The sequence below is a fragment of the Cupressus sempervirens genome, chromosome 9 (assembly GCF_028749045.1).
Source record: "Cupressus sempervirens isolate cs-2001-9-10 chromosome 9, ASM2874904v1, whole genome shotgun sequence".
Classification (NCBI taxonomy): domain Eukaryota; kingdom Viridiplantae; phylum Streptophyta; class Pinopsida; order Cupressales; family Cupressaceae; genus Cupressus; species Cupressus sempervirens.
The window spans coordinates 94,312,854-94,332,864 of record NC_143126.1 but is presented as its reverse complement, the minus strand read 5'-3'; positions in this window follow the sequence as shown (position 1 = coordinate 94,332,864).

The following is a 20,011-nucleotide window of genomic DNA, read 5'->3' as shown; positions in this document are numbered from 1 at the left end:
AATTAATTAGAAGTAAGTACTCCATTTAATTAAATAATTTCGTTTAATTATTTCAAAATTTTATTCAAAACTAGTCAACTAAAGTCAACCGTGGTTAAATCTGGTCAACTTTTGGTCAAACTTGATCTTTGCATATGTGAATATGAGCAAATGTGAGTATGAATTCCAGCAACAATTTGATGTAAATTCTCATTCAACCTTTCAAAATGAAGAGATGAGGGTCTCTTAAATAGACTTTGCTGGAATTCATCAACGATTGAGATCGATTTCAATCAACGGTCAGGATTAAAGGTGAAGTTAGTCATAAAGGGAGATTTCCAAATTAAAGGGAGTTAACGGATTTAATTTGAGTGAAATAAGGAGTTAACTGATTTAATTTGACTAGAAAAAGGAGTTAACTCATTTAACTCATTTTTGATCAATAGTGAACTGAAAATTAGCCTTTTTGAACTGAAGAGAGATTTTGTTGAGATATTTAATTTAATAAAATGAGATATGCTCTCGTAATTACTTTTTCTATTTAATAAAACAATCTTTAATTAGTTAGAGACACTTTTCTTATTTAATTAAATAACTTCATTTAATTAATTAGGAATGGCTTTTCATTTCATTAAATAACTTGGTTTAATTAATTAAAACTAAGTACTCCAATTAAGTAAATAATTTCGATTAATTATTTCAAAATTCTTTTCGAAACTATTTAACTCAAGTCAACTATGGTTAAATCTGGTCAACTTTTGGTCAAACTTGATCTTTGCATATGTGAATATGAGCAAGTGTGAGTATGAATTCCAGCAACAATTTGATGCAAATTCTTATTCGACCTTTCAAAATGAAGAGATGAGGGTCTCTTAAATAGGCTTTCCAGGAATTCAACATTGGTTAAGATCGATTTTAATCAATGGTCAGGATTAAAGGTGAAGTTCAATCATAAAGTGAGATTTCCAAATTAAAGGGAGTTAACGGATTTAATTTGAGTAAAATAAGGAGTTAACTAATTCAATTTGAGTAAAAAAAGGAGTTAACTTATTTAACTCATTTTTTATCAATAGTGAACCGAAAATTTCCCTTTTTGAACTGAAGAAAGATTTTGTTGAGATATTTAATTTAATAAAATGAGATATGCTGTCATAATTACTTTTTCTATTTAATTAAATAATTTATAATTAATTAGACACTGTTTTCTTATTTAATTAAATAACTTCATTTAATTAATGAGGAATGGCTTCTCATTTAATTAAATAACTTTATTTAATTAGTTAGAAGTAAGTACTTCATTTAATTAAATAATTTTGTTTAATTATTTCAAAAAATAATTCGAAACTAGTTAGCTCAAGTCAACTGAGGTTAAATCTGGTCAACTTTTTCTCAAGCTTGATCTTTCCGTATGTGAATATGAGCAAATGTGAGTATGAATTCCAGCAACAATTCGATGCAAATTCTCATTCAACTTTTCAAAATGAAGAGATGAGGTTCTCTTAAATAGACTTTCCTGGAATTCATCAACGGTTGAGATCGATTTCAATCAACGGTCAGGATTAATTAATTAGAGACACTTTTCTTATTTAATTAAATAACTTCATTTAATTAATTAGGAATGGCTTCTCATTTCATTAAATAACTTTTTTTAATTACTTAGAACTAAGTACTCCAATTAATTAAATAATTTTGTTTAATTATTTCAAAATTTGTTTCGAAACTAGTCAACTCAAGTCAACCGTGGTTAAGTTTGGTCAACTTTTGGTCAAACATGATCTTTGCGTATGTGAATATGAGCAAATATGAGTATGAATTCCAGCAACAATTCGATGCAAATTCTCATTCAACCTTTCAAAATGAACAGATGATGGTCTCTTAAATAAACTTTCTCTGAATTCATCGACGGTTGAGATCGATTTTAATCAACGGTTAGGATTAAATAATCTTTAATTAATTAGAGACACTTTTCTTATTTAATTAAATAACTTCATTTAATTAATTAGCAATGACTTCTCATTTAATTAAATAACATTGTTTAATTAGTTATAAGTAATTACTCCATTTAATTAAATAATTTTATTTAATTATTTCAAATTTTTTTCGAAACTAGTCAACTCAAGTCAACTGTGGTTAAATCTAGTCAACTTTTGTTAAAACTTGATCTTTGCGTATGTGAATATGAGTAAATGTGAGTATGAATTCTAACTACAATTCGATGCAAATTCTCATTCAACCTTTCAAAATGAAAAGATGAGGGTCTATTAAATAGACTTTCTTGGAATTCATCAACGTTTGAGATCGATTTCAATCAGCGGTCAGGGTTAAAGGTGAAGTTCAGTCATAAAGGGATATTTTCAAATTAAAGGGAGTTAACAGATTTAATTTGAGTAAAATAAGGAGATAACTGATTCAAATTGAGTAGAAAAATGAGTTAACTCAGTTAACTCATTTTTTATCAATAGTGAACTGGAAATTTCCCTTGTTGAACTGAAAAGAGATTTGGTTGAGATATTTAATTAAATAAAATGAGATATGCTCTCATAATTACTTTTTCTATTTAATTAAGTAATCTTTAATTAATTAGAGACAATTTTCTTATTTAATTAAATAACTTCATTTAATTAATTAGGTATGGCTTCTCATTTAATTAAATAACTTTGTTTAATTAATTAAAAGTAAGTACTCCATTTAATTAAATAATTTCATTTAATTATTTTAAAATTCTTTTCGAAATTAGACAACTCAAGTCAACCGTGGTTAAATTTGGTCAACTTTTGGTCAAACTTAATCTTTGCGTATGTGAATATGAGCAAATGTGAGTATGAATTTCAGCAACAATTCGATGCAAATTCTCATTCAACCTTTCAAAATGAAGAGATGAGCGTCTCTTAATTAGATTTTCCTTGAATTCATCAACGGTTGAGATCGATTTCAATCAGCGGTCAGCATTAAAGGTGAAGTTCATTCATAAAGGGAGATTTCCAAATTAAAGGGCGTTAACAAATTTAATTTTAATAAAATAAGGAGTTAACTGATTCAATTTGAGTAACAAAAAGAGTTAATTGATTTAACTCATTTTTTATCAATAGTGAACTAGAAATTTCTCTTTTTGAATTGAAAAGAGATATTGTTGAGATATTTAATTTAATAAAATGAGATATGCTCTCATAATTACTTTTTCTATTTAATTAAGTAATCTTTAATTAATTAGAGACACTTTTCTTATTTAATTAAAGAACTTCATTTAATTAATTAGGAATGGCTTTTCATTTAATTAAATAACTTTGTTTAATTATTTAAAAATAAGTACTCCATTTAATTAAATAATTTTGCTTAATTATTAAAAAATTCTTATCAAAACTAGTCTACTCAAGTCAACCGTGATTAAATCTGGTCAACTTTTGGTCAAATTTGATCTTTGCGTATGTGAATATGAGCAAATGTGAGTGTAAATTCTAGCAACAATTCGATTCAAATTCTCATTCAACCTTTCAAAATGAAGAGATGAGGGTCTCTTAATTAGACTTTCCTGGAATTCATCAACGGTTAAGATCGATTTCAATCAACGGTCGGGATTAAAGGTGAAATTCAGTCATAAAGCGAGATTTTCAAATTAAAGGGAGTTAATAGATTTAATTTGAGTAAAACAAAGAGTTAACTGATTCAATTTGATTAAAAAAAGGAGTTAACTGATTTAACTCATTTTTTATCATTAGTGAACTGAAAATTTCCCTTTCTTAACTTAAGAGAGATTTAATTTAATAAAATGAGATATGCTCTCGTAATTACTTTTTCTATTTAATTAAATAGTTTTTAATTAATTAGAGACACTTTTCTTATTTTATTAAATAACTTCATTTAATTAATTAGGAATGGCTTCTCATTTAATTAAATAACTATGTTTAATTAATTAGAAGTAAGTACTCCATTTAATTAAATAATTTCATTTAATTATTTAAAATTTTTTTTCGAAACTAGGCAACTCAAGTCAACCGTGGTTAAAGCTGGTCAACTTTTGGTCAAACTTGATCTTTGCGTATGTAAATATGAGCAAATGTGAGTATGAATTTCAGCAAAAATTCAATGCAAATTTTTATTCAACTTTTAAAAATGAAGAGATGAGGGTCTCTTCAAATAGACTTTCCTAGAATTCGTCAACGGTTGAGATCGATTTCAATTAGCGATCAACATTAAAGGTGAAGTTTAGTCATAAACAGAGATTTTAAAATTAAAGGGTGTTAACAGATTTAATTTGAGTAAAGTAAGGAGTTAATTGATTCAATTTCATCAGAAAAAGAAGTTAACTGATTTAACTCATTATTGATTAATAGTGAACTAGAAATTTTCGTTTTTGATCTGAGGAGAGATTTTGTTGAAATATTTAATTTAATAAAATGAGATATGCTCTCATAATTACTTTTTCTATTTAATTAAATAATCTTTAATTAATTAGAGACAGTTTTCTTATTTAATTAAATAACTTTATTTAATTAATTAGGAATGGCTTCTCATTCAATTAAATAATTTTGTTTAATTAATTAGAAGTAAGTACTCCATTTAATTAAATAATTTCATTTAATTATTTCAAATTTTTTTTCAAAACTAGTAAACTCAAGTCAACCGTAGTTAAATCTGGTCAACTTTTGGTCAAACTTGATCTATGTGTATGTGAATACGAGCAAATGTGAGTATGAATTTCAGAAACAATTCGATGGAAATTCTCATTCAACTTTTCAAAATGAAGAGATGAGGGTCTCTTAAATAGACTTTCCTGAAATTCACAACAGTTGAGATCGATTTCAATTAGCGGTCATGATTAAAGATGAAGTTCAGTCATAAAGGGAGATTTCTAAATTAAATGGAGTTAACAGATTTAATTTGAGTAAAATAAGGAGCTAACTGATTAAATTTGAATAGAAAAAGGAGCTAACTGAATTTAACTCATTTTTGATCAATAGGGATCTGAAAATTTCCCTTTTTGAACTGAAGAAAGATTTTGTTGAGATATTTAGTTTAATATAATGAGATATGCTCTCATAATTACTTTTTCTATTTAATTAAGTTATCTTTAATTAATTAGAGACACTTTTCTTATTTAATTAATTAGGAATGGCTTCTCATTTAATTAAATAACTTTGTTTAATTAATTAGAAGTAATTACTCCACTTAATTAAATAATTTTGTTTAATTATTTCAAAATTCTTTTCGAAATTAGTCAACTCAAGTCAACCGTGGTTAAATATGGTCAATTTTTTGCGAAACTTGATCTTTGCGTATGTGAATATGATCAAATGTGAGTATGAATTCGAGCAAAAATTCGATGCAAATTCTCGTTCAACCTTTCAAAATGAAGAGATGAGGGTCTCTTAAATAGACTTTCCTAGAATTCATCAATGGTTGAGATCGATTTAAATCAGCGGTTAGGAAGTTCAGTCATAAAGGGAGATTTCAAAATTAAAAGGAGTTAACAGATTTAATTTGAGTAAAATAAGGAGTTAACTGGTTCAGTTTGAGTTGAAAAAGGAGTTAACTGACTTACCTCATTTTTTATCAATAGTGAACTGGAAATTTCACTTTTTGAACTGAAAAGAGATTTTGTTGAGATATTTAATTTAATAAAATGAGATATGCTCTCATACTTGCTTTTTCTATTTAATTAAGTAATCTTTATTTAATTAGAGACACTTTTCTTATTTAATTAAATAACTTCATTTAATTAATTAGAAATGACTTCTCATTAAATTAAATAATTTTGTTTACTTAATTAGATGTAAGTACTCCATTTAATTAAATAATTTCTTTTAATTATTCTAAAATTCTTTTGAAAACTAGTCAGCTCAAGTCAATTGTGGTTAAATCAGGTCAAGTTTTGGTCAAACTTGATCTTTGCGTATGTGAATATGAGCAAATGTGAGTATGAATTCCAGCAACAATTCGATGCAAATTCTCATTCAAGCTTTCAAAATGAAGAGATGAGGCTCTCTTAAATAGAATTTTCTTAAATTCATCAAAGATTTAGATCTATTTCAATCAGCGGTCAGGATTAAAGGTGAAGTTCAGTCATAAAGGGAGATTTCCAAATTAAAAGGAGTTAACAGATTTAATTTGAGTAAAATAAGGAGTTAACTAATTCAATTTGAATAGAAAAAGGAGTAAACTGATTTAAATCATTTTTTATCAATAGTTAATTGAAATTTCCCTTTTTGAACTGAAGAGAGATTTTGTTGAGATATTTAATTTAATAAAATGTGATATGTTGTCATAATTACTTTTTCTATTGAATTAAATAAACTTTAATTAATTAGTGACACTTTTCTTATTTAATTATATAACTTCATTTAATTAATTAGCAATGGCTTCTCATTTCATTAAATAACTTTGTTTAATTAATTAGAAATAAGTACTCCATTTCATTAAATAATTTTGTTTAATCATTTCAAAATTCTTTTTGAAACTAGTCAACTCAAGTCAACCGTGGTTAAATCTGGTCAACTTTTGGTCAAACTTGATCTTTGCGTATGTGAATATGAGAAAATGTGAGTATGAATTCCAACAACAATTCGATGTGAATTCTCATTCAACATTTTAAAATGAAGAGACGAGGGTCTCTTAAATAGACTTTTCTGAAATTCATCAACGGTTGAGATCGATTTCAATCAACGGTCAGGATTAAAAGTGAAGTTCAGTCATAAAGGAAGATTTCCAAATTAAAGGGAGTTAACAGATTTAACTTGAGTAAAATAAGGAGTAAACTGATTCAATTTGAGTAGAAAAAGGAGTTAACTGATTTAACTCATTTTTGATAATTAGTGAACTAGAAATTTCCCTTTTTGAACCGAAGAGAGATTTTGTTTAGATATTTAATTTAATAAAATGATATATGCTCTCATATTTACTTTTTCTATTTAATTAAATAATCTTTAATTAATTAGAGACACTTTTCTTATTTAATTAAATAACTTCATTTAATTAATTAGGAATGACTTGTCATTTAATTAAATAACTTTGTTTAACTAATTAGAGGTAAGTACTCCATTTAATTAAATAATATCGTTTAATTATTTCAAAAAAAATTTCGAAACTAGTCAACTCAAGTCAACCATGGTTAAATCTAGTGAACTTTTGGTCAAACTTGATCTTTGCGTATGTGAATATGAGCAAATGTGAGTATGAATTCCAGCAACAATTCGATGCGAATTCTCATTCAACCTTTCAAAATGAAGAGATGAGGGTCTCTTAAACAGACTTTTCTGAAATTCATCAACGGTTGAGATCGATTTCAATCAACGGTCAGGATTAAAAGTGAAGTTCAGTCGTAAAGGAAGATTTCCAAATTAAAGGGAGTTAACAGATTTAACTTGAGTAAAATAAGGAGTTAACTGATTCAATTTGAGTAGAAAAAGGAGTTAACTGATTTAACTCATTTTTTATCAATAGTGAACTAGAAATTTCCCTTTTTGAACTGAAGAGAGATTTTGTTGAGATATTTAATTTAATAAAATGAGATATGCTCTCATAATTGCTTTTCCTATTTAATTAAATAATCTTTAATTAATTAGAGACACTTTTCTTATTTAATTAAATAATTTCATTTAATTAATTAGAAATGACTTTTCATTTAATTAAATAACTTTGTTTAACTAACTAGAGGTAAGTACTCTGTTTAATTAAATAATTTCGTTTAATTATTTCAAATTTTTTTTCGAAACTAGTCAACTCAATTCAACCGTGGTTAAATCTGGTCAACTTTTGGTCAAACTTGATCTTTGCGTATGTGAATGTGAGCAAATGTGAGTATGAATTCCAGCAACAATTCGATGCAAATTCTCATTCAACCTTTCAAAATGAAGAGATGAGGTTATCTTAAATAAACTTTCTTGGAATTCATCAACAGTTGAGATCGATTTCAATCAACGGTCAGGATTAAAGGTGAAGTTCAGTCATAAAGAGAAATTTATAAATTAAAGGGAGTTAACAGATTTAATTTGAGTAAAATAAGGAGTTAACTGATTCAATTTGAGTAGAAAAAAGAGTTAACTCATTTAACTCATTTTTTATCAATAGTGAACTGAAAATTTCCCTTTATGAACTGAAGAGAGATTTTGTTGAGATATTTAATTTAATAAAATAAGATATGGTCTCATAATTACTTTTTCTATTTAATTAAATAATCTTTAATTAATTAGAGACACTTTTCATATTTAATTAAATAACTTCATTTAATTAATTAGGAATGGCTTCTCATTTAATTAAATAACTATTTAATTAATTAGAAGTAAGTACTATATTTAATTAAATAATTTCGTTTAATTATTTGAAAAAAAAATTTGATTCAAGTCAACTCAAGTCAACCGTGGTTAAATCTGGTCAACTTTTGGTCAAACTTGATCTTTGCGTATGTGAATATGAGCAAATGTGAGTATGAATTCCAGCAACAATTCGATGCAAATTCTCATTGATCATTTCAAAATGAAGAGATGAGTCTCTTAAATAGACTTTCCTATAATTCATCAACGGTTGAGATCGATTTCAATCAACGGTCAGGATCAAAGGTGAAGTTCAGTCATAAAAGGAGATTTCCAAATTAAAGGGAGTTAACAGATTTATTTGAGTAAAATAAGTAGTTAACTGATTCAATTTGAGTAGAAAAAGGAGTTAATTGATTTAACTCATTTTTGATCAATAGTGAACTAGAAATTTCCCTTTCTGAACTGAAGAGAGATTTTGTTAAGGTATTTAATTTAATAAAATGAGATATGCTCTCACAATTACTTTTTCTATTTAATTAAATAATCTTTAATTAATTAGAGACACTTTTCTTATTTAATTAAATAACTTCATTTAATTAATTAGGAATGGCTTCTCATTTAATTAAATAACTTTGTTTAATTAATTAGAAGGAAGTACTCCATTTAATTGAATAATTTCATTTAATTATTTCAAAATTCTTTTCGAAACTTGTCAACTCAAGTCAACCATGATTAAATCTGGTTAACTTTTGGTCAAACTTGATCTTTGCGTATGTGAATATGAGTAAATGTGAGTATGAATTCCAGCAACAATTCGATGCAAATTCTTATTCAACCTTTCAAAATGAAGCGATGAGGGTCTCTTAAATAAACTTTCCTGGAATTCATTAACGATTGAGATCGATTTCAATCAACGGTCAGGATTAAAGGTGAAGTTTAGTCATAAAGGGAGATTTCCAAATTAAAGGGAGTTAACAGATTTGATTTGAGTAAAATAAGGAGTTAACTGATTCAATTTGAGTAGAAAAAGGAGTTAACTCATTTAACTCATTTTTTATCAATAGTGAACTGTAAATTTCCCTTTTTGATCTGAAGAGAGATTTTGTTGAGATATTTAATTTAATAAAATGAGATATGCTCTCAAAATTACTTTTTCTATTTAATTAAGTAATCTTTAACTAATTAGAGACACTTTTTTTATTTAATTAAATAACTTCATTTAATTAATTAGGAATGGCTTCTCATTTAATTAAATAACTTTTTTTAATTAATTAGAAGTAAGTACTCCATTTAAATAAATAATTTCTTTTAATTATTTCAAAATTCTTTTCGAAACTAGTCAACTCAAGTCAACCGTGGTTAAATCTAGTCAACTTTTGGTCAAACTTGATCTTTGCATATGTGAATATGAACAAATGTGAGTATGAATTCTGACAACAATTCGATTCAAATTCTCATTCAACCTTTCAAAATGAAGGGATGAGGGTCTCTTAAATAGACTTTCCTTTAATTCATCAATAGTTGAGATAGATTTCAATCAGCGGTCAGGATTAAAGGTGAAGTTCAGTCATAAAGGGAGATTTCCAAATTAAAAGGAGTTAACAGATTTAATTTGAGTAAAATAAAGAGTTAACTGATTCAATTTGAGTAGAAAATGGAGTTAATTGATTTAACTCATTTTTTATCAATAGTGAACTAAAAATTTCCCTTTTTGAATTGAAAAGAGATTTTGTTGAGATATTTAATTTAATAAAATGAGATATGCTCTCGTAATTACTTTTTCTATTTAATTAAATAATCTTTAATTAATTAGAGACACTTTTCTTATTTAATTAAATAACTTCATTTAATTAATTAGGAATGGCTTTTCATTTAATTAAATAATTTTATTTAATTAATTAGAAGTAAGTACTTCATTTAATTAAATAATTTTATTTAATCCGGATTAGTGCTTAATCTGCATTGTTAGAGTTGTTAGATGGTCCTATCTTATTCCTAGATTTTGTTTGGCTGTAAACCTTTTTCCTAAGGCTTAAAACATGAAATTATTATACCCAAAGGGTATGGGTATGGGTTAGGGGTCTTTTCCAACCGCTAAGCCCCTTTTGTTGACTTTTGAGACCACTCAAAAAGTCCCTTTTTGCCTTTGTGCGAAAATTGCTTGTGGTTATCATGAGTTGCCTTACCTCACCTCGTTTTAGTGTCTAACCATAGCGAGGGTAGAGTTAGGAGATTCTAAAAATTGCAAGTGGGTGGGAGAAGTTATTGATCCCTTTTTTGGTTGAGTTGAAGGCTTATTTAGAGGCCTTTGTTGGACTAGTTGAGGTGGTTACCCAATCTCTACATTTGGAGAGGAGTTTTGAAGATTGAAGCAAGGAAAGGAAAACTCTACTCAAACTTGTTCATTGCCATTACCTCTTTGTGAAGGATGGAATTATCATGTCCCTTGTTCAAATTTCATTCTTGTTTCATGCTTATGCTACCTTGTTGTTGTTTGAATTTTTGTATGTTTGTGGGTATGTTGGGAAGATTTGAAAATCATGTTATTTTTGGATGATTTCCTTTCATGTTTATGTTTTCAATTTTGAAATTTTTCTTGCATGGGTGTTTTGGTATAACTCACCCTTGGAGAGGGCAGAAGTGACCAATTTTGGGAAAGGTTTGTTTAGTCGGACTCCAACTAGTGTAGAGTCTCTTCTCAGGATGAGAAGAGGGAGAAAGGGTAGGGTGTTATGGGCCCCTACCTATTAGCACAAACCTTGTATGATTATGGTATGTTGAAATGGAAGAATGGAAGTTCTTGTTAAATATAGCCCTGATTGGGCATCTGTTTGGTTTTGTGCTTGACTTCTCCTGGTTGGAAGAATCCACCTTTCCCTAAGTTGATTCATTGTGAATCTTATAGTAAAAATCTTATATGATTATGCATGTTTGATTTGTTTCTTGGTCATGCTAGGTATTACCTGATCAGATTTTGTTCCCTCCACGGTTTGTAGAAATGTGTTGCAGAATTGGATATGGAAGCCTTGTTGAGGGTCATGAAGAAAATTTCATTTAAGTGTTGTAATTTAGGATTGAAATCCTATGTAATTTGTATTGCAAACTTTGTTATAATGGCAACGAAGCTGGGTTTTCTTCCTGATTCTTTCCTGGTTGAGCCTTTGAATCAGGTTTGCCAATAAAATTGGTGTTGAGTATAATTGTTTTTCATGTGATTCAATAAAAATTTTTAATTTGATGGATGCATATCAGAAAATAGGATGGAAATAATGATGATGTTCAATTTGGCAAATTTTCAAGTTTTTTCATGTATGTTGAAAACGAAAAATTATGATCATGGATGTAGATCCAATTTTCATGATTATTGAATCCAACAATTATTACATTATTGAACTAAACGAATAATTCAAATTCTTGGTATGTTATGGTTATATCTAGTCCTTATAGATTTTCCTTAAAAAGAAATAATGACAAAGGTCAAATTATTCCAATTTAAGTCATTAAGGAGTTGAAATGATTATGGTATCAATGTTTTAAATCTATTAAAAAAATACACCTTTAAAAAAAAATATATACTTGCCTTGTAATTTCTATACATAGAAATTTTTATAAAAAAAAAAGTGTTGTAAGAGAGTAAAACTCTCTGTCTTTTGTATGAGAGGAACAAACTAATTAGTTTGGGCAACAGAGAATCTTTTAAAGATTATTTTTATATTCTATTTGAAGAATATAAATATTATTCAATAAATCTATAAATAAGAGTAAATCTCTAAAATAGATTTTAACTTTTTACAAAAGAAAAATATCCTAAAATATCTTTTACCTATAAAACTTTTTATGTTTAATGCTTTACTCTCTCCTTGGGCGGCAGTTATGAAGACAACAATATAAAAAGGTTTTTTTTTAACAAAGTTTTGTTTTAAGCAAGTCCTTGGTCATCACATGGGATGATGTCATCCTCTGTCCTTGGTTAAATCTGGTTAACTTTTGGTCAAACTTGATCTTTGCGTATGTGAATATGAGCAAATGTGAGTATGAATTCTAGCAAAAATTCAATGCAAATTCTCATTCAACCTTTCAAAATGAAGAGATGAGGTTATCTCAAATAGACTTTCTTGGAATTCATCAACGGTTGAGATCGATTTCAATCAACGGTCAGGATTAAAGGTGAAGTTCAATCATAAAGGAAAATTTCCAAATTAAAGGGAGTTAATAGATTTAATTTGAGTAAAATAAGGAGTTAACTAATTCAATTTGAGTAGAAAAAGGAGTTAACTGATTTAATTCATTTTTGATCAATAGTGAACTGAAAATTTCCCTTTTTGAACTGAAGAAAGATTTTGTTGAGATATTTAATTTAATAAAATAAGATATGCTCTCATAATTACTTTTTCTATTTAATTAAATAATCTTTAATTAATTAGAGACACTTTTCTTATTTAATTAAATAATTTCACTTAATTAATAAGAAATGACTTCTCATTTAATTAAATAACTTTGTTTAATTAGAAGTAAATACTCCATTTAATTAAATAATTTCATTTAATTATTTCAAAATTCTTTTCGAAACTAGTCAACTCAAGTCAACCATGGTTAAATCTTGTCAACTTTTGGTCAGCCTTGATCTTTACGTATGTGATAAGAAAATGTGAGTATGAATTTCAGCAAAAATTCGATGCAAATTCTCATTCAATGTTTCGAAATGAAGAGATGAGAGTCTCTTAAATAGACTTTCCTAGAATTCATCAACGGTTGAGATCGATTTCAATCAACGGTTAGAATCAAAGGTGAAGTTCAGTCATAAAGGGAGATATCCAAATTAAAGGGAGTTAACAGATTTAATTTGAGTAAAATAAGGAGTTAACTGATTCAATTTGAGTAGAAAAAGGAGTTAACTGATTTAACTCATTTTTGATCAATAGTGAACTGGAAATTTCCCTTTTTGAACTGAAGAGAGATTTGGTTAAGATATTTAATTTAATAAAATGAGATATGCTCTCATAATTACTTTTTCTATTTAATTAACTAATCTTTAATTAATTAGAGACACTTTTCTTATTTAATTAAATAACTTCATTTAATTAATTAGGAATGGCTTCTCGTTTAATTAAATAACTTTGTTTAATTAATTAGAAGTAAGTACTTCATTTAATTAAATAATTTCGTTTAATTATTTCAAAATTCTTTTAGAAACTAGTCAACTCAAGTCAACCGTAGTTAAATCTGGTCAACTTTTCCTCAAACTTGATCTTTGCGTATGTGAATATGAGCAAATGTGAGTATGAATTCCAGCAACAATTCGATGAAAATTCTCATTCAACCTTTCAAAATGAAGAGATGAGGGTCTCTTAAATAGACTTTTCTAAAATTCATCAACGGTTGAGATTGATTTCAAACAATGGTCAGGATTAAAGGTGAAAATTAGTCATCAAAGGAGATTTTCAAATTAAAGAGAATTAACGGATTTAATTTGAGTAAAATAAGGAGTTAACTGATTCAATTTGAGTGGTAAGAGGAGTTAATTGATTTAATTCATTTTTTATCAATAGTGAACTGAAAATTTCCCTTTTTGAACTGAATAGAGATTTTGTTGAGATATTTCATTTAATAAGATGAGATATGCTCTCATAATTACATTTTCTATTTAATTAAATAATCTTTAATTAATTAGAGACACTTTTCTTATTTAATTAAATAACTTCATTTAATTAATTAAGAATGGCTTCTCATTTAATTAAATAACTTTGTTTCATTAATTAGAAATAAGTACTGCATTTAATTAAATAATTTCATTTAATTATTTCAAAATTCTTTTCGATACTAGTCAACTCAAGTCAACTGCGGTTACATCTGGTCAACTTTTGGTCAAACTTGATCTTTGCGTATGTGAATATGAGCAAATGTGAGTATGAATTCCAGCAACAATTCGATGCAAATTTTTATTCAACCTTTCAAACTGAAGAGATGAGAGTCTCTTAAATAGACTTCCCCGAAATTCATCAACGGTTGAGATCGATTTCAATCAACGATCAGGATTAAAGGACAAGTTCAGTCATAAAGGGAGATTTCCAAATTAAAAAGAGTTAATAAATTTAAATTGAGTAAAATAAAGAGTTAACTGATTAAATTTGAGTAAAAAAATGAGTTAACTGATTTAACTCATTTTTTATCAATAGTGAAATGGAAATTTCCCTTTGTGAACTAAAGAGAGATTTTGTTGAGATATTTAATTTAATAAAATGCGATATGCTCTCATAATTACTTTTTCTGATTAATTAAATAATCTTTAATTAATTAGAGACACTTTTCTTATTTAATTAAATAACTTCATTTAATTAATTAGAAATGGCTTCTCATTTAATTATATAACTTTGTTTAATTAATTAGAAGTAAGTACTCCATTTAATTAAATAATTTTATTTAATTATTTTAAAATTCTTTTCGAAACTAGTCAACTCAAGTCAACCGTGGTTAAATCTGGTCAACTTTTGGTCAAATTTGGTCTTTGCGTATGTGAATATGAGCAAATGTGAGGATTAATTTCAGCAACAATTCGATGCAAATTCTCATTCAACCTTTCAAAATGAAGAGATGAGGGTCTCTTAAATAGACTTTCTTCGAATTCATCAACGGTTGAGATCGATTTCAATCAACGGTTAGGATTAAAGGTGAAGTTCAGTCATAAAGGGAGATTTCCAAAATAAAGGGAGTTAACAGATTTAATTTGAGTAAAATAAGGAGTTAACTGATACAATTTGAGTAGAAAAAGGAGTTAACTGATTTAACTCATTTTCTATCAATAGCGAACTAAAAATTTCCCTTTTTGAACTGAAGAGAGATTTTGTTGAGATATTTAATTTAATAAAATGAGATATGCTCTTATAATTACTTTTTTTATTTAATTAAATAATCTTTAATTAATTCGAGACACTTTTTTTATTTAATTAAATAATCTTTACAAAACTAGTCAACTCAAGTCAACTGTGGTTAAATCTGGTCAACTTTTGGTCAAATTTGATCTTTGCGTATGTGAATATGAGCAAATGTGAGTATGAATTCCAGCAACAATTCGATGCAAATTCTCATTCAACCTTTCAAAATGAAGAGATGAGGGTCTCTTAAATGGACTTTTCTGGAATTCATCATTAGTTGAGATCGATTTCAATCAATGGTCAGGATTAAAGGTGAAGTTCAATCATAAAGGGAGATTTTCAAGTTAAAGAGAGTTAACATATTTAATTTGAGTAAAATAAAGAGTTAACTGATTCAATTTGAGTAGAAAAAGGAGTTAACTGATTTAACACGTTTTTGATCAATAGTGAACTGAAAATGTCCATTTTTGAACTGAAGAGAGATTTTGTTGACATATTTAATTTAATAAAATGAGATATGCTCTCATAATTACTTTTTCTATTTAATTAAATAATCTTTAATTAATTAGAGACACTTTTCTTATTTAATTAAATAACTTCATTTAATTAATTAGGAATGGCTTCTCATTTAATTAAATAACTTTGTTTAATTAATTAGAAGTAAGTATTCCATTTAATTAAATAATTTCATTTAATTATTTCAATTTTTTTTTGAAACTAGTCAACACAAGTCAACCGTGGTTTAATCTGGTCACCTTTTGGTCAAACTTAATCTTTGCGTATGCGAATATGAGCAAATGTGATTATGAATTCCAGCAACAATTTGATGCAAATTCTCATTCAACCTTTCAAAATGAAGAGATGAGGTTATCTTAAATAGACTTTCTTGGAATTCATCAACAGTTGAGATCAATTTCAATCAACGGTCAGGATTAAAGGTGAAGTTCAGTCATAAAGAAAAATTTCTAAATTAGAGGGAGTTAACTGATTTAATTTGACTAAAATAAGGAGTTAACTGATTCAATTTGAGTAGAAAAAGGAGTTAACTGATTTAACTCATTTTTCATCAATAGTGAACTAAAAATTTCCCTTTATGAACTGAAGAGAGATTTTGTTGAGATATTTAATTTAATAAAATGAGATATGCTCTCATAATTACTTTTTCTATTTAATTAAATAATCTTTAATTAATTAGAGACACTTTTCATATTTAATTAAATAACTTCATTTAATTAATTAAAATAGGCTTCTAATTTAATTAAATAACTTTGTTTAATTAATTAGAAGTAAGTACTCCATTTAATTAAATAATTTCGTTTAATTATTTCAAAAGAAATTTTGAAACTAGTCAACTCAAGTCATCTTTGGTTAAATCTGGTCAACTTTTGGTCAAATTTGATCTTTTAGTATGTGAATATGAGCAAATGTGAGGATGAATTCCAGCAACAATTCGATGCATTTTCTCATTCAACCTTTCAAAATGAAGAGATGAGGGTCTCTTAAATAGACTTTCTTTGAATTCATCAATGGTTGAGATCGATTTCAATCAACGGTCAGGATTATAGGTGAACTTTAGTCATAAAGGAAGATTTCCAAAATAAAAGGAGTTAACAGATTTAATTTGAGTAAAATAAGGAGTTAACTTATTCAATTTGAGTAGAAAAAGGAGTTAACTGATTTAACTCATTTTTTATCAATAGCGAACTGGAAATTTCCCTTTTTGAACTGAAGAGAGATTTTGTTTAGATATTTAATTTAGTAAAATGAGATATGCTCTCATAATTACTTTTTTTATTTAATTAAATAACTTCGTTTAATTAATTAGGAATGACTTCTCATTTAATTAAATAACTTTGTTTAATTAATTAGAAGTAAGTACTCTGTTTAATTAAATAGTTTCGTTTAATTATTTCAAAATTCTTTTGAAAACTAGTCAACTCAAGTCAACCGTGGTTAAATCTGGTCAACTTTTGGTCAAATTTGATTTTTGCGTATGTGACTATAAGCAAATGTGAGTATGAATTCCAGCAACAATTCGACGCAAATTCTCATTCAACCTTTCAAAATGAATAGATGAGGGTCTCTTAAATAGAGTTTCTTGGAATTCATCAATGATTAAGATCGATTTAAATCAATGGTTAGGATTAAAGATGAAGTTCAGTCATAAAGGGAGATTTCCAAATTAAAGGGAGTTAACAAATTTCATTTGAGTAAAATAAGGAGTTAAGTGATTCAATTTGAGTAGAAAAAGGAGTTAACTGATTTAACTCATTTTTGATAATTAGTGAACTGGAAATTTCCCTTTTTGAACTGAAGAGAGATTTTGTTGAGATATTTAATTTAATAAAATGACATATGCTCTCATTATTAATTTTTCTATTTAATTAAATAATCTTTAATTAATTAGGAATGGCTTCTCATTTAATTAAATAAATTTGTTTAATTAATTAGAAGTAAGTAATCCATTTAATTAAATAATTTTGTATAATTATTTCAAAATTCTTTTCAAAAATAGTCAACTCAAGTCAACCGTGGTTAAATCTGGTCAACTTTTGGTCAAACTTGATCTTTGCGTATTTGAATATGAGAAAATGTGAGTATGAATTTCAGTAACAAATTGATGCAAATTCTCATTCAACCTTTCAAAATGAAGAGAAGACGGTCTCTGAAATAGACTTTCCTAGAATTCATCAACGGTCGAGATCAATTTCAATTTACGGTCAGGATTAAAGGTGAAGTTCAGTCATAAAGAGAGATTTCCAAATTAAAGAGAGTTAACATATTTAATTTGAGTAAAATAAGGAGTTAACTGATTCAATTTGATTAGAAAAAGGAGTTAACTGATTTAACACATGTTTGATCAATAGTGAACTGGAAATTTCCCTCTTTCAACTGAAGAGAGATTTTGTTGACATATTTAATTTAATAAAATGAGATATGCTCTCATAATTACTTTTTCTATTTAATTAAATAATCTTTAATTAATTAGAGACACATTTCTTATTTAATTAAATAACTTCATGTAATTAATTAGGAATAGCTTCTCATTTAATTAAATAACTTTGTTTAATTAATTAGAAGTAAGTACTCCATTTAATTAAATAATTTCGTTTAATTATTTCAAAATTCTTTTCGAAACTAGTCAACTCAAGTCAACCGTGCTTAAATTTGATCAACTTTTGGTCAAACTTGATCTTTGCGTATGTGAATATGAGCAAATGTGAGTATGAATTCCAGCAACAATTCGATGCAAATTCTCATTCAACCTTTCAAAATGAAGAGATGAGGGTCTCTTAAATGGACGTTCGTGGAATTCATCAACGGTTGAGACCGATTTCAATCAACGGTCAGGATTAAAGGTGAAGTACAAACATAAAAGGAGATTTCCAAGTTAAAGAGAGTTAACATATTTATTTTGAGTAAAATAAGGAGTTAACTAATTCAATTTGAGTAGAAAAAGGAGTCAATTGATTTCACTCATTTTTTATCAATAGTGAACTGAAAATTTCTCTTTTTGAAATGAAGAGAGATTTCGTTGAAATATTTAATTTAATAAAATGAGATATGCTCTCATAATTACTTTTTCTATTTAATTAAATAACCTTTAATTAATTAGAGACACTTTTCTTATTTAATTAAATAACTTCATTTAATTAATTAGGAATGGCTTCTTATTTGATTAAATAACTTTGTTTAATTAATTAGAAGTAAGTACTCCATTTAATTAAATAATTTCATTTAATTATTTCAAAATTTTTTTCGAAACTAATCAACTCAAGTCAACCGTAGTTAAATCTGGTCAACTTTTTTTCAAACTTGATCTTTGCATATGTGAATATGAGCAAATGTGAGTATGAATTCCAGCAACAATTCGATACAAATTCTCATTCAACCTTTTAAAATGAAGAGATGAGGATCTCTTAAATAGACTTTCCTGGAATTCATCAATTGTTGAGGTCGATTTACATCAACGGTCAGGATTAAACCTGAAGTTCTGTCACAAAGGGAGATTTCCAAATTAGAGGGAGTTAACCGATTTAATTTGAGTAAAATAAGGAGTTAGCTGATTCAATTTGAGTAGAAAAATGAGTTAACTGATTTAACTCATTTTTTATCTATGGTGAACTAGAAATTTTCCTTTTTGAACTAAAGAGAGATTTTGTTGAAATATTTAATTTAATAAAATGAGATATGCTCTCATTATTAATTTTTTTATTTAATTAAATAATCTTTAATTAATTAGAGACACTTTTCTTATTTAATTAAATAACTTCATTTAATTAATTAGGAATGGCTTCTCATTTAATTAAATAACTTTGTTTAATTAATTAGAAGTAAGTACTCTATTTAATTAAATAATTTCATTTAATTATTTCAAAATTCTTTTTAAAACTAGTCAACTCAAGTCAACCGTGGTTAAATCTGGTCAACTTTTGGTAAAAGTTGATCTGTGCGTATGTGAATATGAGCAAATGTGGGTATGAATTCCAGCAACAATTCGATGCAAATTCTCATTCAACTTTTCAAAATGAAGAGATGAGGGTCTCTTAAATAGACTTTTTGTGAATTCATCAACGGTTGAGATCGATTTCAATCAACGGTCAGGATTAAAGGTGAAGTTCAGTTATAAAGGGAGATTTCAAAATTAAAGGGAGTTAACAGATTTAATTTGAGTAAAATAAAGAGTTAACTGATTCAATTTGAGCAGAAAAAGGAGTTAACTGATTTAACTCATTTTTTACCAATAGTGAACTGGAAATTTCCCTTTTTGAACTGAAGAGAGATTTTGTTGAGATATTTAATTTAATAAAATGAGATATGCTTTCATAATTACTTTTTCTATTTAATTAAATAATCTTTAATTAATTAGAGACAATTTTCTTATTTAATTAAATAACTTCATTTAATTAA